The sequence below is a fragment of the Barbus barbus genome (genome assembly GCF_936440315.1).
Source record: "Barbus barbus genome assembly, chromosome: 2".
Classification (NCBI taxonomy): domain Eukaryota; kingdom Metazoa; phylum Chordata; class Actinopteri; order Cypriniformes; family Cyprinidae; genus Barbus; species Barbus barbus.
The window spans coordinates 17,606,849-17,631,490 of NC_136730.1; the positions used below are offsets into that span (position 1 = coordinate 17,606,849).

The following is a 24,642-nucleotide window of genomic DNA, read 5'->3' on the forward strand; positions in this document are numbered from 1 at the left end:
CAGTCAAGCTTGAGGCTAGATCCCCTAAAACTGGGAAGGTAATTTACAACTGCACATAAAAACAGTTCATATTTTTCTCTGTGATGCTGGAAGTGTGGTGTTACAATTGTATTTGTACTTGTAATTTAACTAAGTATTTATCAAATAATAAAATGATTAGCAGAATTGTTTTTAAGTTGCCAAGCTAATGTTTATATCTATAAAAATGTGTGGTGTTTGTGGTGCAGGTATTCCTACACTCTCAGAAAAAAAGGTACCAAATCTATTACTGGGGCGGTACCCATTGGACAATGCACTGATATCTGTACTCTTTAGGTACTGTATATACCTTTAACCTGTTAACTGTCACGGGCCCACTTGCCATCAAACAGTAATATCTTAGTCTGAACCTAAAGCAATCTTGACAAACTATATATCGTTTGAAAGTTTAAAGACTCTAGTTGTCATATTTGGTGACTGATTTTTGAAATATTTTACAGAGCAACCGTAATTTATTAATTTGTAAGAAGAGTACTCATCAGACTCAGAGAGCGAGAACTGACCTTTACTTTGAAATAGTGATACATATATAAAATCATGAAAAATCAGCCATTCATGTTCATGTCAAGCGTTCAAAAGATAACATTCATTCTATTTTTTGAGAAAAAAGGTCTAAAAGTGTTTCGAATATAAAGAAAAAACAATAGGTTCTCAATTTTTGATGCAGCATGAACTATAACATACATCCAGGGTTCTTGTTGCATGTCTTGCTGCCCCTTGCAGAATCTGTGATGCTCCAGAAGGAAACACGATGCATTAAGAGCCGGGGGGTGAAAACTTTTGAACTGGATGAAGATGTCCAAATTTTTCTTATTTTGTTGAAATATCATATTTTTCCATTTAGTTCTGCCCTTCGGAAGCAACAGAAGCTACTTGCATGTTTCCTGGAAGACAAATGAAGTACAATTTACCTTGATCTTCAAATTCAAAAAGTTTTCACCCCCGGCTCTTAATGCATCGTGTTTCCTTCAGGAGCATCAGTGAATGTTTGAACCTTTTTTAATTGTTGTGTTTGAGTCCCTCAATCATCCTCAGTGTGAAAAGGTGGATCTCAAAATCATACAGTCACTGCTGGAAAGGGTTCAAATATGCAAAAGATGCTGGAAAACTGAAGATTCTGCAGGACCTGGAGGATTTTTCTGAAGAACAGTGCTCAGTTTAACTGTTCAGAACAAACAAGGGACTCATGAACAACCATCACAAAACAAAAAAACAGTCGTAGATCATCCAGGTAACCACACACAGTATTAAGAACCAAGGGTTCCCAAACTTTTGAATGTGGTTATTTTAATAATTTCAGCTATTTTTTGTCTTGTGGACTATATGTAAACATCTTTTATGGAAAATATCTTACTCAGGACAGTACTAAATAAAAAATAACATGTATTTTGTATGATCTCTCTTATTTTGGTAAAATTATCCACATTTTCACAGATTCTGCAAGGGGTTCCCAAACTTTCGCATGCCACTGTATATGGAAATGGAGCCACCCATATATGGTTACTAATGGGGTTTGATGGTCATCTAGTGGAAAAGCCTGGTACTACGCCCAAACTAAATTTCACTGAAAGCTCATTTTTTGAGATATCAACCTCAAATTTGGAATACAACTTCTTCAGATTTTTTTTTCTAGCAGTTTTAGAGTAAAACATGTTTTGTAAAATATATATTTTATATTTCCATAAACTAAAACTTCCATAACTTTTTTGTAATATACGTTTTATAATTGTTTTCTAAATTTATAACAATTTAAGTTGGAAATGTCATTTTCAGGCCTATACTCAAAAAGTGGAACCGACAGTTAACAGGTTAAGGTACTTGTATGCATCTTTTAGGGGTAAATAAGGTAAAAGTATACCTTATAGGGACCACATATCCAGAGAAAGAAAATTAAAATCAGAAAAAAATCGTTTCCATTGAAGAAAACAGTATATAAATCATGATTGATTGATTGATTGAAATGTAAAATGCCGAATATGTTATGTAAGTATTAAGGGTTAGGGGACAGAATGTAAAGTTTGTACAGAAATCGCTATGTCAATAGATTCTCATAAAACAAAGAGCTTGTGTGTGTCTGTCTGTTGTATTATTATATAATTATTATGTCAGTAAATAATTGCTGGTAAATAATGCGAATAAATATTGTAAATAATGTAATACAAATTTACCATTTAAAAAACTGACTAATACACAGCAGATGCCGACTACTCACCAGGACTACATTCCCCTGAATTCCGGTCTGCATGACGCATTTCCTCTAGTCCCACCATTAGTGATCGGCTCGGCTCGGTAAATTCCGTAAGTCGAGAAGGGATTTACTCCAAAGAGGCAGGACAAGACCGTAGTTTACTGTGCATCGAGCGGCTGCGAGCTTGCAATGAAACTGCGGTAAACAAACTCACCGGTAAGATCCAGTGTGCTCAGATTTCAGTGCTCGGCGAATTATGCACAGAAATATCCGCGATCGCTGTGTGTTTTAATGTGTTATGTATTAATACGGCAAGACCGATCTCACATGCAGTGTTTGAATGGATTGGGATTTAGAGGTGCGTGGAAATAAGCAGTGTGTGCTGGACAGAGCCTTATATCGCATCTGCATGCTTCACCAGTTGCTTATGAGGAGAATTAATTCACGCGCACATTAATCGATGGGAACACTGTGGGTATCTGCATTGTAATTGGTAAGTTTTACTACTTAAACGTTTGTCTCTGAGATGCAGAAAGACGGATGATGACTGATATTTGCATTAAGACAAATGCTCGTGTTTGGTGGGTTGTGTTCGCTCTCGTTTTTCACGAGACATAGGGGGCTATGGATGAAATAAAAATGGTTACGTAAAAATATATATTTTATTTATTTATTTGAGATTTCAAACTTGGCAAGTCTTGTATTGTTTTTCTCAATAAACGATGCTTAACTTTTGTGGATTGCAACTAGAGACCGCCATATTCAGCGCATTCTGTGTTTGATAAAACTTTGCCATTAATCAGTTCATTTAATATTTTACAAGCATGGTTTTTAGAGCAGAAATGAGCTTCTTCAGAAGAATTCTTGCAGTGTTTTTAAATCGCAACAATAATCATAGGCTCAAGGAATGAATCTTAACGTATTATTTCCAGGCATTTCTCTCTCAATCCGCATTACCATAACCTTTCCATTCTCGCACAGTCTCTGACATTGTTTAAACCTTTACATCACTCTTAAAACAACTACCCACATTCAGCCGCAACAGTGGGATAAAATGCTTTTGTGATGGTCCAGACACATGGAGCCCATGCTGACGCCACACCCCTCTGTGTCATCACATTTAAACATCCCCTCAGAGCTTTGGAAATTTATACTTGTGGATTCTTCATTGTTCTTCGGATGTTTTGCTTGTCTTTGATTACATTAGCTACTCCCCTTTTTACATAATGTACTTGCTAAATTGTATATGTTTCTAGTTTATCAAACATAAGCCTGTGTTTGTTGATTTTGAAAACAAAGTCAAGCAGTAGGAGTTACTACCTGTAGTGACTACAGTTTCTTACTGAACAAAACTTGTATATTTTATAATGACAATAAGCTTATGTATTACTTATTTCATGAGATGCTTTTTACTGCTTAAATTAGCTATAACTAAAGTTATAGATTTTTGTGTTTTTTGGAAGATTTCCATTTTGACGGCTTACCCCATATAGTGTTACCACATGTCTCAACATTATGCTACTTTTGTTTTTTATTCTTTGTTATTCTTTTGCCAATTTAAAAACTGAAAAATGACCTTATGACAAGCTTTCATTAATTTCCTTTAACATAGTGGATAAATGTGGGCTTTTTATGAGAGCTTCTCAGTGTAGATTAATCATCTGTTTTGTAACTTTTTTTCTGAAAATATGCCACTGTACATTGAAATGCATTGGAATTTTTCTTCAGCTTCATCTTGTTTGTCAGTGTCAAGAAACTTTTTTTCTTGTTTTAGTGAGATTCAGGTAAAGAATGTTTCTCTTACATCAAGGTTCATTTATCAGCACATTCTAAAGATTAAGCACTTTTATGGGTCAGTATAACTCATCCTCCTCACTAAGCACTTGTAATCTCTCATTGAGAACAAACTGTGTGTTTTATTCTTGTACTTTTACCTTTTATTAGCACTGTAGACCTACTTTGCTTTTAAAGTCTTAAAGGGTTAGTTCACCCCAAAATGAAAATTCTGTCATTAATTACTCACCGTCATGTCGTTCCAAACCCGTAAGACCTTCATCATCTTCGGAACACACACAAAAAAAAAAGCTGTTGGATGAAATCGGAGAGCTATCTGGCCCTCCATAGACAAAATTATGCCCGCATGAACGTAATCTGTGTATTAAGCATTGTTTATGCTTGGGGGAAAGCGTGCGTATGCGTTGTGATACGTCGTCTACCATTTTAGAGAGTAACTCGGTGGAGAAGAATGGTTGAGTAAATTTGTTGTTTTTGTTTTCTTTGCGCAAAAAAAAAGTTCTCGTAGCGTCACAAAACTGAAGTTGAGCCACTGATGTCACATGGACTGTTTTACCGATGTATTTACTATGTTTCTGGACCTGGGAACATATCAGTTGCATTGCTGTCTATGGGAGGGTCAAATAGCTCTGCAATTTCATCAAAAATATCTTAATATGTGTTCCGAAGATGAACGAAGGTGTTGTGGGTTTGGAATGACATGAGGGTGAGTAATTAATGACAGAATTTTCATTTTGGGTGAACTAACCCTTTAAGTTCGTCTCACAGCATTCAGTGACTTGGAGACAGACAGGTCTGCTTACTGTTTATGGGCTGATGGACTGCTGATGCTGATGAATCCAGTAGCTTAGGAAAAGGGATCAAGTAGAGTACTATCTGCTGTCCTTTTGACAAACTGCAGCTGCTTTTTATCACAGCTGTCACTTTTATTGGTAGCTTGCCCATGGGTCATACCTTATTGGCAAGGTTCCTGATTCTCAGCATGTTTACACTGTATAGGTGAACAAGCTCATTGACTTGCTGCTAGCAACTCATCACTTGGCCCTGTCTTCACTCCAACAATGTCCCATATATTCTTTGTTAAAATACCATTTAATTTTGCAAGGCCAGAACCAGGCGAGTGTAAATGTGAATTTTCTCCAAACCAAACGTGACTGTAAATAAAGAAATGAGTTCCCTTAATGCTATGGATCAGTTGGTTTCTATAGAGAGAATTAGAGATATGTCAAATGAGACTCGTGAGTAAAGCGTGCTCTTTTATAATGGAACCTCAAACAGTCTCTTTTCTTTAAATTATGAATGGTCCCTTATCATGAAAAGTCCTTTTTGTTTATTTTGCCAGGCACTTGGGATTCAGATAAGCCTGTTGCTCCTCTGAACAATATTGCATGAGAAATGAGGTCTGTCTGATCGTGCACTTAATTTATATGTGTATATATATATATATATATATATATATATATATACACAAAAAGTTTTTTTTTTTTTTTTTTTTACCAAGCTATATGCCAGCCAACAAAGCTTATGAATGTGCATGCTTGCTTTGATTTGAGAAGAATGTTTTTTCATGGCTAATTGACACTAATTGTTAACACTTACACTGTTCAAAAGTAATATTGTGAAACATTATTATAATTTAAAATAAGTGTTTTCTTTTGTAGTATATTTTATAATATAATTTTTTCCTGGGACAACAAAGCTGAATTTTCAGCAGCCATTACTCCAGTTTTCAGTGTCGCAATCCTTTAGAAATCATTTACATGATGCTCAAGAAACATTTCTTACTATTACCATTGTTGAAACCAGTTGTGCTGATTAATGTTTTTGTGGGAATTGTTTTTTAGGCTTCTTTGGTGAATAGTTCAAAAGAATAGCACTTACTTGAAACAGAAATCTTCTGTAACATTGTATGTCTTTACTGTCACATTTGATCAGAGTAATGCATCCATTTTGAATAAAAGTATTTTAAAAGTCTTACTGGTCCCAAACTTTTGAACTGTGGTGTATGTATAAGGCATGTTTCAAGTGCATATACTGCATGCCTTAGTAAATTTAGACCACCAGCAGTCTTGGTATTTTGAAGGGCTTTTTGTTTGTTTGTTTGTTTATTTATTGCTGAACATGAATGGTAGCAAGTTTACAGATGTATGTGAGTGCACAAATGAGTCTTAGCACACCTGCATGTTCTGCCCAATTCTAGTTCCATCTTGGGCAAGTGCAGAAGTTTCCATTCTACATTTCAGAGAACTACTGAAAACTTTGAGTCAATGTAAAGATTTAAAATTACTTGGCATGTTGCGTGCCACATTGTTACACAAATGTATGATTTCGCAATTAGATCTTTTACAAGCCCTCATGTCATTTCAAACCTGTTTGATTTTCTGTCTTACATTGATTTTCTGTCTTACATTGTACACAGAATAAGAAAGCTTAGCAGAATGTTCACACTAAATGAACGGGCTGTCAGGCTCCAAAATAACACACAAAAAAAAAACACTTTAGTATTTATTTGTCTATGTATTTACAAGTCTTCTGAACAGAATGAAGCTAATCTACCGAAAATTCTGCTAAAATTTTAACATTCTGCTAAACTCAGTGTTGCACGGAAGCAATAAAGTCAGAAAGGTTTGGAACAACATGAGTGAGTAAATGATGACAGAATTTAAATTTTGAGTAAACTAGGTGGAAGTTTGACTGCAACTCCTCTTCAAATGCGGCGGTTATAATTAGCAGGGGTGTCGTTGGGTATGCGGTGTCACATCCTTTAGCTCCAGAGAGTTCTGAACACGACTGCCAACAGCAACTGATAAAACACTACATCTGTCATCATTCTCTCCTTTTGAACTCTGCTTTACTTGTTTTGCCACTCACTCTTATCTGCACCTTCATCTTGAGTGAAAATGCCTAATTGTTTAATTTGGCTTCATAGTTTTAGGAAAGCTTTAGGTTTGGTTGAGCTGTGACCTCACCAAAACCCTCTACATTTAGAACCTTGGTTACTTCTGTGATAAGAACCAATTATTACGATTGACATTTTTGCCTTAAACTCAAATTTGTGTCTTTATCAGCAATAGTTCACTAAAAAATGAAAATTCTGTCAATTACTCACCCTAATATCATTCCAAACCTGTGTAACTTTGTTTCTTCTGTGGAACATGAAACAAGATATTGTGAAGAACACAACTTTGGAGCCCACTCACTTCTGTTGTATAGAGAGAAAAAAAAATACTTTTAATAACATTAATATACTGAAATAAAAATACAGTTCCAGAGAACAAACAAATTCTCATCATGAAAGTGAATAAATGACATAATTTTAATTTTTGGGTGGACTATCGCTTTAATTATTGAGGTTGCTTAACCAATATATCACTCATTTCACATATTTAATTAATATTTTAATAGATATGTAATCGATCTTATCCAGAACCAGCTGACAAACGTGTGGTGGTTTGCTGCTAACTAGTTTATCAGTTCCTCGTATAGCCGTCATAAATTCTTTTAGTTTGTCACTTTTGACTTTGGTTCAAAAAAACATTATTCAGACATTTGGTTTCAGTTTTTTTTTTTTTAATAAAGGAATGCTTTTATTTAGCCAGAATAAAAAGTACTTTTATTCAGCATCCATGCAAATTATCAAAACTGACAGTAAAGACTAATACATTTTTAATGTTGCAATAGAAAAAAAATCTATTTCAAATAAATGTTGTTTACTTGACCTTTCTAATCAACAACAAATCATGAAAAAAAACTCACGTTCCAAAAACATTTAAGCAGCCCAACTGTATTCAACATAATAAGAAATGTATCTTGAACATGAAGACTGGAGTAATGCCTGTTGAAAATTCAGCTTTGCTGGCACTGTAATAAGTTTAATTTTAAAATATATTAAATAAAAAACAGTTTTTATTATCATACACAATATTACTTTTACTGTATTTTTGATCAAATAAATGCAGCCTTGGTGAGCAGAAGGTTTCGTTGAAAAATATTTTAAGAATCTTAGATGCCAAACTTTTAAACAGTACTGTAGCTGGTAAATCACAGGCATCTTTCAGTTACATGCAAATGAACAATTTTTAGCTGTGAAGTTGTGAAGCAGGGCGTTTGGCTCTGTACCGTCTAACACAGAACACCTATTGGAGCTTTTGTTTGAGTTTGACTCTGGAGGCCTGAGGCTGTTTCTCCCCCCACATTCTCTGTGCTGAAAGAGGATCCAGGTCAGTCTGTTATATCGGGAGCTTCTGCTATTGCTGCCTCCCCTTCGGCAGAATGGCTATCTGGCTCGTTGTGATCTCTTGTGCTCACTGTGAGTTGGTTGCCAGAAAGGGCAGGTACAATTCCTATCCAAACTGGTATGAGGGTTCATGCAGCCTTTTTCACATGAACACATTCCACTGGAGCTGTAGATGAGTGATCAAAGAAAGAGAAATACAGTGGTCTGATGGATTGATGGACAATGTATGTAGGTAGAGGACATGTCTCAGGTGCTCATATGAATAAATAGTTCTGAAGATAAAACCTTGTATGTGTCCTGTCACTTTGAATAGAGTTCTTTCTCTGTTGGTATTTTTGGGAATACAGAATATTTTTTGCCCTCTGACATGAAGCTCAATATGGTTACATGAAATCAGAGAGTGGAGAGGGGCTTTTCTGAGCCAGTCTGCAGCTGGCTGGGTTGCATATGCTGCATAGATCTGACGTTCCCAGATTCCCTGTATTGTAACTGGAACAGACTAGACTGTGGTGCTGCCATTTCTCCACCTTTATAACGTAAATGGGTTAGACTGAATGCTGCTCAAACAGTTGTAGCGTCTGTACATGCAGATAAATGTCAGGTTTCAACTATATTTATTCACTATTTATTTTAAGCTATTTTATAAGATGGTAGATTTGAAATTGAGATATTTCAGAATAATTGTTTTCGTTTTATGATTTTTATCATGCTTTTGTCATAAATACCAGTGTAGGAAAAGTTCACTGAAAAAACTTTACTTTACAACCTGTGTGACCTCATTAATTTTCAAATATATCTTGTTTTGTATTACACAGACAAAATAGATGTAACAATTATCGGCTTATCATATCAGTTAGAGTTTAAATGTCAATGCATCCCTAGTTATAGGAACTGAAATTTTAAACAGTTGTTAAAAAAACATATGTGAAGGAAGGGCTGCATCCTTATATTTACTAAAGAGTCTATGACCTAAAACATACTGTATGCACAAATGTATTGGGGCATCTGACCGTTACAACAGCCAGGACTTTAATGACATTGCATTCTAAATACATAGACATATGTATTTAGATAGAATTGCAAAGGGTGGGGGCAACTAACGGCTTCCACTCTCCTGGGAAGGTTTTTCACAAGTTTTTGGAGTCTTTCTGTGGGAATCTTTGCCCTCTCATCTTGTAGAGTATTTGTGAGGTCAGGCACTGATGCTGGAAGAGAAGGCCTGGCTCAATCTCTATTCCAGTTCACTTCAAAGCTGAGGTCAGGGCTCTGTCCAGGCCGATCAAGTTCTTCCATACCAAACTCCCTTGCTTTGTGCACTGGGGCACAGTCATGCTGGACCTTCCCCAAACTATTCCCAAAAAGTTGAAAGCGTTGCATTGTCCAAAATGTTGACCAAAATGTTGTCCAAATTTGCCTTCACTTGAAGTAAGGGCCCTAGCACAACTCCTGAAAAACAGTCCCATACCATAAGTCTTCACCACCAAACTTTACAGTTGGCACAATGCAGTCAGACAGGTAATATTCTAATGGAATATCTAACATGGATGACCCATTTCTTTCCCATGTCTGACCCATGTTTGTAAATACTGACTTCATGGCAAAGTGCTTGATTTCATACACTTGTGTCAATGGGTCTGACTGAAACATGTTTCCCAGTACTGTTGTCCATAGTGTACATGTAACATGCGCAGACTTTATAGAAGTTGTAAAGAATCATGTGATAAAACTCGGTAAACTTAATCTCCACACACTCTGATTATTTTGCAACACCATCAACTCATCTGAAGTATTATAAACATGCAAGTTATGTTACATTTATATAGCTGTAAATATATATATATAGCTTGGCAACACAGTTCTTTAAATGGACCTCACTAGTTCTTAATGACCGATGCATCTATAGAGTAAACGGCATGGATCGTACTTCATCTCAAGTCCATTTGCTTCAATTTGACACCATAAATATTTGTCAGGCTTCAACAACATTATTTGCCTTAAAAAGCATTAAAGTTTCAGGCTTTAAATTATGAAGTGCTATCTGTATGAAGATGAGTGGGGGCGGTTTAGCATGTGTCCAATTTTATCTGTCTCTCTGTCTGTCTCTCGTTCTCAGTTTACTACCGTCTTGGCCCCCCTCTGTCTTTCTAAAGTTGGAATTTGCCTTGACGTAGAGATGCTAATATTTGTCGACCATCCGTTTAACCTTCAAAAGGCTCTGTGTTGACAGAACATCTGAGTTATGGAGTATGTATGTATTCTTTTATCAAAGGTCAGGGATTGGAAAATCATAAAAGAAGAGTTATTTTAAATATTCTATTTACATTTGTTCTTCATGATAAATGAGTGAATGGTGCATTAACGAGAACAATAGTGCACTATTTATGAAGGCTATATCTTTAACACCAAGCATTTCTGCAGACACTTTTGATCTTCTCCTGGATTCATTTAACTCAAAAGTTAAGAATGTTATTGATATTGCTCCGATAAAGGTCAGCAAGAAGACTGGCAGACAAAAATCATCCTGGAGAAAATCAACAGCAGTTCAGAGTACGAAAAGACGATGCAGAAAAGCTGAGCGGATGTGGCGGAAAACAAAATTCACTATAGCATCTATAAAGACAGCCTTCATGCCTTCAATGTGGAACTAGCCACAGCTAGACAGACCTTCTTCTCAAAACTTATTAACAGTAACTTAAACAACACTTGCACTCTTTTTGCTACTGTTTAGAGACTAACAAACCCCCCAAGTCAGATTCCCAGTGAAATGCTCTCCGACAGCAAATCCAATGAGTTTGCTTCCTTCTTTTCTGAGAAGATCAATAATATCAGAAAGGAGATTGGCACATCCTCAAGTTATGCAGAGGTCACACAGATTCGACCGCAATTTCAAGAAGAAGTGACTATGTCTGTTTTTGAAGCAATTGATGGCAAAATTTTGGAAGAAATAGTACAGCACCTTAAATCATTAACCTGGCATCTTGACACACTTCCCACATCTTTTTTTCAAGTGTGCTTAACTGTTTAGAACAGCGGTTCTCAATTCCAGTCCTTGTGCCCCCCGCTCTGCACATTTTGTATGTTTCTCTTATTGCGTCAGAGGTTTGTTCTATTCGAACATAAGTGCCCTGCAAAGTGGACATCACAGGATATTCCGCCATGGTTCCAGTTCAAAGCGAGCGTATATGTTCCATTCAAAGTGCATTAAAGTGTGCGAGACGTGAATTTAAATTGTATATATTTACAGAGGTATATTATGTCACACTCGTCTGTGTGTGAAAACGTTGCGCAGCGCAAATCCATGAAGGAATGTTCCGAAGTAAAGTAAACATCAGCGTATTTCCCCTGCTCAGGTAGTAGGGACCAATGAACACTGTTTAGGGAGCATGTCAATCGGAACACAGTTCATGCACGGAGCTCACTTCTAACGAGCAGATTATCTGAATCAGGTGCTTTAACAAAGAGAGACGTGCAAAATATGCAGGGGGGGGGTGAGGACTGGAACTGAGAACCGCTGGTTTAGAAGCAGATCTCTTAGAAGTGGTGAACGCCTCACTTCTTTCTGGGACTTTTCCAAACTCCCTGAAAACTGCAGTTAAGCCCCTTCTGAAAAAGCGTAATTTTGATAACACTATGTTGAGCAACTATAGACCAATATCAAATCTTCCTTTCATAGGTAAGATTATTTTTAATCAGATGAACGACTACTAAAACTCAAATGGATACCTGCACAATTTTCAATCTGGTTTCTGAGCGCATCACAGCACAAATGGCTTTAATTCTGATTCTGGCAAAATATCAGTGCTGGTACTACTAGATCTTAGGGCTGCGTTTGAAACTGTTGATCATAACATACTTCTAGAGAGACTGGAAAACTGGGTCGGGCTTTCTGGGGTGGTACTCAAATGGTTCAGGTCAGACTTAGAAGGGAGAGGTTATTATGTGAGTATAGGAGAGCATAAGTCGAAGTGGACGTCTATGACATGCGGTGTCCCACAAGGCTCAATTCTTGCACCGCTCTTGTTTAGTCTGTATATGCCCCCACTAAGTCATATAATAAGAGGGAACCAAATTGCCTATCACAGCTATGCTGATGATACCCAGATTTACCTAGCCTTATGACTGTAGCCCCATTGACTCCCTCTGTCAATGCATTGATGAAATTAACAGTTGGATGTGCCAGAAATTTATTCAGTTTAACAAGGAGAAAACTGAAGTCATTGCATTTGGAAACAAAGATGAAGTTCTCAAGGTGAATTCATACCTTAACTCTAGGGGTCAGACAACTAAAAATCAAGTCAGAAATCTTGCGGTGATTCTGGAGACAGACCTTAGTTACTGCTTTGACATGACTACTAAAACTAAGTCAGCATACTATCATCTCAAAAACATTGCAAGAATTAGATGTTTTGTTTCCATTCAAGACTTGGAGAAACTTGTTCATGCCTTTATCACCAGCAGGGTGGATTATTGTAATGCTCTCTCAGTGGCCTTCCAAAGAAGACCATTAGACAGCTGCAGCTCATCCAGAACGCTACTGCCAGGATTCTGAGTAGAACCAGAAAATCTGAGCATATCACACCAGTCCTCAGGTCTTTACACTGGCTTCCAGTTACATTTAGGATTGATTTTAAAGTACTTTTACTCGTTTATAAATTACTCAATGGCCTAGGACCTAAATACATTGCAAATATACACACTGAATATAAACCTAACAGACCACTCAGATCATTAGGATCGAGTCACTTAGAAATACCAAGGGTTCACACAAAACAAGGGGAGTCCGCTTTTAGCTTATGCCACCTGCAGTTGGAACCAGCTTCCAGAAGAGATCAGATTTGCTAAAACATTAGCCACATTTAAATCCAGACTCAAAACTCTGTTTAGCTGTGCATTTGTTGAATGAGCACGTGCTACGTCCAAACTGATTGCACTGTATTTTATGTATAATAATTTTCTACTATTAACTGTTTTAAATTAATTTTAAATAAATTTTTATATAATTTCCTTGTTTTTATTGTTGTGAGATTATTTTTAATTCCTTGTTTTTATTGTTCTGATTATTTTTTTTATGACTATTTCACTTCCTTTTATGTAAAGCATTTTGAATTACCACTGTGTATGAAATGTGCTATATAAATAAACTTGCCTTGCCTTTAACACGCTTGATAAACACACTTGATGACAGATAAACTGTTTGAGTTAATTTAAGGCCAAATGGAACATCATTAATAAAAAGAAGTGGAGGATGTGACACTTCTGCTGCTCTTCTCAAACTCGCAATCCTAAAAATACACTTTGTTTACACACATCCCCACTGCCCATTAGGACGAGATCATGTTGAAGACTATGAGGAGTTTGGTGCCAGATCTGATTTGATTTTGATTTGACCTCCTACAAGTCCCGTAGCTCTATATAAGTTGATTTGTTGTGTGTTTATTGGTGAGAGCAACACCAGTGGGATCCCAGCCGAGATCTAGTGTTCTGCTCCATGAAGGTTACTCCCCCACAAACGGGGAGGGTTGTTTTGTTTTTTTGAAAGTGTCTTTAGAGCTCCAGCTGGATCCGATTACATGTGGACAGCTCTGCATTAATTAAATGCTCGGAAATAGCCTTTTCCCTAATACTGAACTAAATGGATACATCAGACTAGAGCAGATTATCCAGGCATGTAACTTCTGACTGGCATGTTTACTGGAAGGCTATGTGGTGTAATCCTCTGAGGTGCATCTCGTAGTACAAGACATAACTTCCATAACCAGTTCTGTGTGATCTGTTACAGCTGTGCGCACTGAGGTCATAGTTGTGGCTCAGGAAATTATATGATCCTTACCTTAGATGTGGGCGGCATTATGACTGTTTTTCTTCCTGGCAGTGCATAAGTCATTTGTTAAAGTATGCAGATGCTGCTCTAGTACTTGTACTCTATTTTAGAATGGAGCACTGCTGGGTCCACTAATATGCGTACTATGAGTAATAGCCTCATTAGCTGGCAGTGGTTTTAGTTGCTAATCCCCAAAATCTCAGTGACAGTTCAGATTAAGCTGTCTAGCGCCGCTCATTTTTCACAGGAATAGCTGCTTTATGAAAGTGTACAGCATGTTAAGTGTTGCCCCAGTCTTGTTAAACAAGCTGGATTGTCAGTGAAAATACAGTCATTAAACCAGCTAATGACTAGCAGGAGGCTGCTGATTGGCTGCTTGGCTGCAGCAGGAGATGATTTTGCAGATGTTATTGCTGTTGACTGAAGTCTACTTCCGTTTGCAAACTCTTCTCTGTATGCAAAATATGTTTAAGAGACATTACTTTTGTGCCAGTTCTGAACTGATCTTACTTGCTTTGAAACTATGGAATGGTTTATTAACTAATATTGACATGGTTATTTTTAGATTTTCATATAAACTAGTGTTTGAGGGTCAGTAAGATTTTTTTTTTTTGCTACTTTTTTGATGAATTGATACTTTTATTAAGCAAAAGTACATTAAAGGGGTCATGAACTGAGAAACCATATATAAGAGGTCATTGTCCTCAAAGTTTCAGAATTCAAAACTTTGTTGTTAGTCTAACAACAGCTTATATTGAAGCCAGTCTGCCAAAACGACAGCTTTTGGAATGTTCTACTCTTATGATGCAATAGTAAACAAAAAACTAAACACAGCCCCCGCAGAAGATCAACGCCTGCTTCTACAGCACTGTCTGGTTAGCCCCGCCCACCAATTTGCACAGTGTAGTGTAGTGTAAATAACAAGAGAGGTGAACACTGAACACAGGTCTATGTAGAAACCAAATTATAAAAATGGCTCTGAATACAACAAGACGCTGTGCAGTGCCAAGTTGTGGAAAAACAATCTTTGCATCGCCTTCCTTCAGATCCCAATGTTAGGAAAGAGTGGATGAACTTTATTAATGAAGTTCCCGACTGTGTCAGTAAGAACTTGGTCCTTTGCTCACTTCATTTTAACCCAGATTCATTTACAAACAAGGCACAGTTCGATGCTGGATTTTCAGAAACGTTGAAACTGTGCTTACTAGATTGGATCCGACAGTAATGTCGCACCACACAAGTGTGAGCAACTGTTTATAATTACGTAGTCACTATTGCTTTGTCTGTTATTAGAGATAATTTAATATATACTGAGTGTTTATGCATTTTTAACCTAAATCATAGCAGCGTTCATCTGTGAAGGATGTAGGCCAGGGATAGGCAACTTCGGTCCTGGAGGACCGGTGTCCTGCAGAGTTTAGCTCCAACCCTAATCAAACACACCTGAAGAAGCTAATCAATGTCTTCAAGATCACTAGAAAGTTACAGGCAGGTGTGTTTGATTAGGCTTGAAGCTAAACTCTGCAGGACACCGGCCCTCCAGGACCGAAGTTGCCTATCACTGATGTAGGCTATCAAACATACACAAATATTAGCCAATCATAGCAGTGGGCGTTTGCTTCCAAGTCTACAATCTGTCATGTCTATTCATTCAGAGGGTTCTGATGAGGGGGGTTAAAAGAAGGACAGAAAAATAGCCTATTACTTCTAAATTGTTTTCTTGATAACATTATAAGAGGACCTCACAGAACAGTACAAAATAATAAAATAAGGCAGTTCATGACCCATTTAAGTGACAGCAAAGACTTTTATATTGTTGCAAAGGATGTCTCAAATAAATGCATAAGAAAAAACTTTCTATTCAAAAAATCCTTTCACCAAAATATTATGCACAACTGCTTTGAACATTAATAACAATGAATAATTATTGAGCACCAAATCAGCAAATAAGAATGAATTCTGAATGATCATGTGACACTGAGGATTCCGCTTTCTCATCACAAAAATACATTTCATTTTAAAATATATTAATATAGAAAAATATTTCACAATATTACTGTGTTTTTGATCAAATAAATGCAACCTTGGTGAGCATAAGAGACTCAAAACATAAAAATCTTAGGAACCTGAAACTTTTGAACTGTAATGTATGAAGGAAATATTTCAAATAGTAATGATGTTTTTAGGATTTCCATACTTTTAACATGTTTTGTCATTGTCTATATAAAATGTATTTTATGTAGGGTCCTGATCTACTATAGGTCTTAATCATCATTGTTGTACTTTTGAAAATAGCTGTCTCTGAGATGCAAGCAAATGTAAAGGATTGGGGTATAATTCAGTGTGTGAATGCTGTGCTGGTCTCTTCTAGGGTTTTATGTGCATTGAAATGACTTTGAACCAAGAACACTGACTCTGCAAGAAGATGAGCGTATCATTTTAATGATAAAATACTTTCTCCTGCAACCCATTTTAATATGGAGCAGACTATAAGTACACTATTTGAAGGTTGATTTCCCCAATGTGTATATTTTAGTTGCTGTACAGAGTAAAAAATTTGCTCTGTTTGAGCATGCTGTCCAGGCTGAACAAAGGGAAAACAGGGGAAGTGCTCAAGAAATAATGGGAGTGTGTGCGCCTATGTTAATAGATGTCACACCATGTAACTGTCTGTAGCCGTGTCAGTCCAATCATCCACAATGTGAGCTGGCTGCCTGTAAAATAGAAATTTCTCTGTTTGTCTGCCCATATTTTTTTTTTTTTTTCATTTTTTCATTATTATTTTAGAATGATGATTTAATGTGCCCTCCTTCTTTTGAAACCATTCATACACCCCTGTGTCTAGACTATAGTACAGAGATCTGACTAGACTCTGTATTCATGCTGCGAGTTAATCTAGCCTGGAAGCTTATTGAGTTTTGCTGATCCAGCAGGAATATTGCTCGTCTTTCAAGAGCCAGGCTTGCTAACTGGCCTGTGACAAAACTGATTTTACATTTTCTGATATCAGAAACCCAAGAATTTCAGAATGAGCTCATTTTGCGGTTCAGTTTCCTTAAATATTTTTTTGGACTAAGGGTTAGCTCAGCTGAAAATGAAAATGGTCAGCATTTAGTCACCCTCATGTCATTTCATACAGACTTTCATAACACACATATATTTTTAAAGAAACTGATTTCTGTCCCTTTATTGAAAGTCCATTATACCAAAATTTTGATGCTTGAAAGCATTCATAAAGACAGGGTAAATCTAATCCATATCAATCAAGCCATTTAATCCAAGTCTTCCCGAAGAGACACAGTATGACCCACAGATTTAGACTTTTACTCGCATACCTACAGCACATTAAAAATGCTAAGCAGAAGCTCAAAGGAGAACCAATGAGGTTTGTTCTTGCACATATAGAAGTTTGTATTTCTGAAAAGTTAGTGTGTTTTGAGTGCATTGAACTCTTATCCCAAAAAAAAATCAAGGACAATTTGATTTCTCATGATTCATTAATGAACAATATCTGCAAATAGTACTGTAAATAGGTTGAACATGAACTGAATGTTGCTCTGAGTTAACGTGTCGCCCTGCTGGAACATGTTGCATGTACAGGGGGTTGTTCATTCTGTCTTTCAGTGATGGTGAGTCATTGGGAAGCCGTCTGACGCACTGATGTGTTGCCAGCATGGTCATGTGAACTTCACCGCCTACACATGCAAGTCAGGCCAATGGTGACCATGTCTGCTGTTCATCACATAGGCCTTTCAGACCATCATGATTTAGCAGTCACTCTTTTTTCCCTCTATCCATCTCTCCTCCAACTTGTTCATTACTTTCCAGAGTGCTCTTGACAGAAAAAGGGTGTCTAAGTATTTGTAATTGTGATGGCTGTTCTGCTACTTTCCATTATTTATTATTGTGCTTTGAGTATGATGGTGATTTGTGATCTTCCTTTTGTGATTTTAAGTTTTAATTTGAAAGCTTTTTCCAGCTTGGCATAGATGATGAAGAGCTAATTTTCTGCATAGATTTAAAGGAATAAACAATTAATTAATTGGGGTCACTCACCCTCATTTTAATTCCCTGCAACTTTCTTCCATGAAAGACAAAGGGAGAATGTTTTCACAGTCTTTGCCAACACACGCAAGCGTCGTGGTAGTCTTGTGAATGCCCGGCAGAGACTGACATTGAAGACCAGACTTGTTGAATAAAGCTGTTATTTTTGTTTTCTTTGCACATAAAAAGTATTCTCGTAGCTTCATAAAATTACGGTTGAACCACTGATGTCACATGGACTATTTTAGCGATGTCCTTACTACCTTTCTGGACCTTGAACTTGTCAGTTGTGTTGCTGTCTATGCAGGATCAGAAAGCTCTCGGATTTCATCGAAAACATCTTAGTTTGTGTTCAAAAAATGAACAAAAGGTCTTACATGTTTGGAACGACATGAGTGTGAGTTAGTAATGACAGATTTTTCATTTTTGGGTGAACTATCCCTTCAAACATTATGTTCTATATAGCATGTAGAATGAAGGCAATATTTACTCCATTATCATGTGACATACGGCATCAGTTGCTTCACTTCTGTGCCATTCATGACTCCGACGATCGACATGTCATTCCATGCCATTCAGGACTCCTTTGTGCATTTTTTTTTTGTTGCCTACTATATAGTAGGGAAGTAGAGTATGCATATTTGGACATGATGAAAATGTAATGCTGTTGTTGTTTGCATAACATTTGTGAGTGTGAGGTTGCCGTGATTAATCCGTGTGGAGTAAATGGTCTGTACTGGATTTCTGTTGACCTCTGTAAGGGTTGAATGGCAGCAGCTGCTGCTGCACAGATGTTCCTACCACTCACTGAGGTCACTTACCACACAAACACGACGCAACTCAATATAGCAGCAGCTCTATGACCCCCATCCACTATCTGAGATAGTCACACCAGTGTATAGTGGTTGACTAGACAATGTGGAAAACGTCATGACATTCTTTCATATGCTGTTGTTTTTTAGATTTACTGTAGAAGAGCTTGGTTCTTCTCTTCTGATTCTCGATATTTCTTCCCTCAAGCTGCTATTTTTGTAAGATTCTGTGTATGTGTTAAAATGCTGTCGTAAATTCTAACTTGATTTACATTCACCTTTAATTTCACCTTTTATTTAAGAAGCGCATTTGGTAATTTAGGAGTTTAGTGTAAGCTCTTGACTTTTAAGAGTGTTTAGAGGCCTCTGGCTTTGAGTCAGCTCTGCAATCATGAGATCATTAGCAGATAGACCTGGGTTAATTACTGCGGCTTTAACTCATTCCTCATGAGGCTCAAACGCGCACGCACACACATCACTGGTAGGATTTCCATTTTAAATTGGTTGGGTTTCTTTTTTCAATCATGCCCATTTGTTAAATCTTCCACCTAACATGGTTAATGGGAATAACATTTAGGCTGAATAATCCTTCATTTCTAAATTGATAATGTAGACTTTTCCTTTGGCAGTTGTGATGGAAGAACTTTAAAGCTTTTATGTGGATAAACCTTGTCAGGCCCAATTCAATTTCATTTGATTTGTCTTTTTAATAGCATCTGTAAAGTTTGCTCTCTATTTTCTTGTCTGATCATCACTCTTTCTCACTGTCTCCATAGCTGTGAAGATCTGCTGTGCTTCAGAGTTGCATACGCCTCATTTACAGTAAGCCAAGCCCTCTGGACCTCTTTCAAATTATTTTTTCCCCCCAGCTACATACAGTTATGTTGTTCTTAGGTGTATCTGTCATTGCTGTGGAAAAAAGTCTTCTTCCACCTTTTTTGTACCCAAAACAGTCCCATCAGTAGGACATTAATAATGTGATCATTTTTTACAATGATTTACTTTTTTGTATGATTTATTTATTACATTTTCACACCAGCAAAAAACAAACAAAAGGGAAAAAAATAGATCAAATAAAATCAGGAAAGAAAAGAATAATACAAAGATATCACATGCATACCCTCACCTAGGGCTGGGCGATATGTCCAAAAAAATTTTTTTCATATCAGTCGATATCGATAATTATCAGGATAAATGTCAAATCTTTATTTCTTTCAAGTTTAAAGCCAGAATTTTGCTCTATTTGCTAATTTTCCTTAAAATAAATATCTAAATAGAAAAATGTATTTCTTAGTTTCTGCGTGATCTAATGAGTGATATTGTTTCAAATCAAGAAACAGGTTTGGGTTGCCTGATAATATTAATAATAATATCTAATTTTTTGTCTCTTAGAAATGCACATTTGATAGTAGCTTGAGTTAGGATGCAGAAGAAATTTTCTTTTTTTTTTTTTTTAAATCAGCAACATCTGTAAAAATTGTACTCGGGTTTTATATGGTTAAATTTATTCTGACCAAGTGTTTTTTTTTTTAAAGTAAGCTTATGATCTCCCATAGTAGCGTACATTTAAATCATGATAAACACAATTAAAACCACACATATAACACCTCAATACCATGGTAAAAATATAACTATATGGTTTTTAGGTACGTTAGCCTGTTTGTATGAAAACGGTAGTCTAAAAACATTCAAAATAAATACACACATACTATAGCTTAATCACAAATACATACTATAATTATATACCATTACTCCTGTAATACAATTCAGTGTGAATATCCCACATTTCTGCCACAATACCATGGTACAGTTAGTGTTACTACAGTAAATCCATGGTAAATGATGGCGATGTGTAGATTGAAAAGTTTGTGGAGGGTGGAGTTTAACGGTGTAATAATTTCAGTAGTCCACAGTTACTAGAGTAACACTGGTGACAGACACGAGTCTACATGAGTGTATGACTGAATATAGCTGCTGAGTCTCACTGATATGAGGCAGTGGAAATAAAAGGTTGTGTTAATTGCATTACTGGCTGCATGTGTGCCTTTCATTACTGTAAGAACTTGAGTGAGTAATCAGCCTTTAGTCAGACTGCTAACCTGAATGCAGCATGAGATCCTGTTGAAGGTCTATAAATGGAAGAACATTCTCTGGAGTGTTATGATTTTTTTAGGCTCTCTAGTCTAGAGCCACTGGTGGGCTGGTCGAGTTAGCGCTTGTGGACCTATATGCTTGGAAACATTGAATCCAAAAGTCTGCACTGTGCATATGCAAATGAGTGTGATTGCGATAATATACAGGACAAGTTGCAGCTGATCAGACAGGAACTTTAGGAACTTTGTGTTGTTCCAGTGGCACTCGGCAACAAGGACTGATATATTTTGGGTGTTACCGATTTGAGGTGTTGTATTTAAAGGTAAAGTGTGTAATTTCTGCAGCACCAGATGGAATTTGTTTCCAAACCTCTTTTCTGAAAGCTGTTCCTCCGCCTCAACACCCTTTCTTCCATATTTTGGACAAACAGTCTGGCCCAAACTGATGGGTAACTCGGCAAATAAATGGTATAAGTTTTTAAGAATCATTTCTGAAATGCATATGTCAATGCTTTCTTCAGTGCTTTTCCACTGCTGACTCTCCATCATAGTGAAAAAAAGTCATATTTTACATGAGTTTTGAATATGAGGTGGCAGTCTGAATTGAATGTGGTTAAACCAAAAGGTTGTTTCTTTTCTATTGTATTGTCTCCTAGGGCTGCACACAAAAATATAAACAGTGTGACCAAAATAGCCTGATTCATAAGAAAATAACCCTAGTGAATCTTTCGTTTAATGAATCTTTTGAATCAATGAACTCCAAGTTCTTACTTTAGTGTCATCTGACTTATAATTAATATATGCATATCAGACATTGTGTCACGACTATTGCATTTCCAACAATACATTTCCCGATCTATGCATGTCTGTCTTTGATGGCTCAGAGCTCTATAGCTTGTCCCTGACATACTGGGTCAGATCACGCTGCCAGTGTTCAGTGTTCCAACTGTGCACAAGGGCATCCTCAATCCCCACAGACACACAGACTAAAGAATAGCTAGATGCTGAGAGAAACTCTGACTTCAAGGTAATAATTCTGGTTCTTTATTGATTTTGAAGATAAACCATGTTATAATTATCTCTCTGTTCCAGCAAGCGCCATTTGAAACATGATGTGAAACTCTATCCTCTGTCTAGTATTATGTTGTGTCTTTGTTTTTCTGTGTTTAAACTAGTCAGTGTTTCATTAATGTGCAGTTTGGATGGTGCTGAAAGAGTAAAGACAGCTGACTGGGAGTTCAGGTGTTAATAGTAAAGTGTGTGTGTGTGTGTGTGTGTTTTAGAGTAAGTGAGAGAGAGAGAGATGGACAGAATCCAGATACCTCTCTTATAACACACAATGTCAAACAGGAAAATGTGTAAAAGGGACAGATGTATGTGTATATGTATTAGAGGACCAAACCTCTAACCAAAAGTTTTTTTTGTAACTTATTTCAAAAAGTGAAACTTTCATATATTCTAGATTCATTACATGTAAAGTAAAACATTTCATAAGTTTTTTTTGTTTTAATTTTGATGATTACGGCTTACAGCTCATGAAAGTAAAAAATCCAGTCTCTCAGAATATTAGAACATTTCCAAAGATCAATCAAAAAAAGATTTGCAAAACAGAAAAGTTCAAGTTCTTTAAAGTATGTTCATTTATGCACTCAATACTTGGTCGGGGCTCCTTTAGCACAAATGACAGCATCAGTGAGGTGTGGCATGGAAGCGATCAGCCTGTGGCACTGCTGAGGCACTATTGAGCCTTCAGCTCATCTGTATTGTTGGATCCGTTGTTTCTCATCTTGCTCTTGAAAATATCCCATAGATTCCATATGGGGTTCAGGTCAGGCATGTTGGCTGGCCAATCAAACACAGTAATATCATGGTCAGTAAACCACTTGGAAGTAATTTTGGCAGTGTGGGCAGGTGCTGCTGGAGAGTCCTGCTGGAAAAGGAAATAAGCATCTCCATAAAGCTTGTCAGCAGATAGAAGCATAAAGTGCTCCCAAATCTCCTGGTAGACGGCTGCATTGACTTTGGACTTGATAAAACACAATGAGCCAACACCAGATCATCGGCACGGCACCCCAAATCATCACTGACTTTGGAAACTTCACACTGGACTTCAAGCAGCTTGGATTCTGTGCCTCTCCAGTCTTCCTCCAGACTCCAGACATTGATTTCCAAATGAAATGTAAAATATACTTTTATCTGAAAAGAGGACTTTGGACCACTGAGCAACAGTCCAGTTCTTTTTCTCCCTAGGCCAGGTAAGACGCTTCTGACGTTGTTTCTGTTTCAGAAGTGGCTTTGTAGCCCTTTTCCTGAAGACGTCTGAGCGTGGTGACTCTTGATGCACTGACTCCAGCTTCAGTCCACTCCTTGTGAAGCTCTCCTTTAGTGTCTGAATTGGCTTTGCTTGACAGTATTCTTAATCTTGCGGTCATCCCTGTTGCTTGTGCACATTTTCCTACCCAATTTCTTCCTTCCAGTCAACTTTGCATTTAATATGCTTTGATACAGCACTCTGTGAACAGCCACCCCTTTCAGTAATAACCTTCTGTGACTTGCCCTCTTTGTGGAGGGTGTCAATGATCGTTTCCTGGAACATTGCCAAGTCAGCAGTCTTCCCCATTATTGTGGTTTCAAAGAACAGGAAATACCTGGAATTTATACTATAAGGATGGTCATTAATTGAAACTCAAATGTAAATATTCTAATATTTTGAGATACTGTATTTTTGACTTGCATGAGCTGTAAGCTTTAATCATCAAAATTAAAACAAAAAAACTTTTGAAATGTTTTACTTTACATTTAATGAATCTAGAATATATGAACGTTTCCCTTTTTGAAATGTTACAAAAAAAAAAAACTTTCCTAGATGGAGCCAGACAGTAATTTTGTCCTCTACATAAAACTTTAAGTAAATATTTAAAAAATAAAATATTTATATACATTTATTTTTTTGTAATACTTAGTAAGGTAGTTGTTAAGTTTTGGTATCGAGTAGGATTAGGGATGTAAAATATGGTCATGCAGAATATGTGCTTTATAATTACTAATATACAGCCAATATGTTAATAATATGCATCCTAATAAGCAACTAGTTAATAGTGAATTGGTCCCTATACCAAATTGTTACTATTTTTTATTTTAAAGAAATTAATATTTATTTAGCAAGGATGCATTAAATTCTGATTTTACATTGTTGCAAATAATTTCTATTTCAAATAAATGCTGTTCTTTTGAACTTTCTATTCATAAAAAAAATAATAGATTCATTACAAATGTTACGAGAAATGTGTAAGAGATGTTTCTTGAGCACCAATGATTTCTGAAGGATCGTGTGATACTGAAGACTGGAGTACAGACTGCTGATAATTCATCTTGTCATCACAGAAATGAATTATATTTTAAAACCATATTAAAATAGAAAATTGTTATTTGTAAATTGAACTAATATTTCACAATATTACTGTTTCTGTATTTTTAAATCAATTAAACACAGCCTTGGTGAGCATAAGAAACTTATTTCAAAAACAGTAAAACCTTACTGACCCCAAACTTTTGAATGTTAGTGTGTTTATTTTTGTATTATTTTGCTGACAATCAGTATCTGCAGTATCTTA

At 36.6% G+C, this 24,642-nt stretch overlaps 1 protein-coding gene across 1 annotated transcript in view; it reads left to right on the forward strand.

The window, feature by feature from the left end:
* The first annotated feature begins 2,339 nt into the window (after positions 1 to 2,339).
* LOC306843981 (talin-2-like) overlaps positions 2,340 to 24,642 on the forward strand; it is a 50,569-nt gene continuing 28,266 nt past the window's right edge. The window contains exon 1 of the mRNA XM_079375763.1: positions 2,340 to 2,443. The gene's annotated coding sequence lies outside the window, so the exon portion shown is untranslated. The remainder of the gene's footprint in view (positions 2,444 to 24,642) is intronic.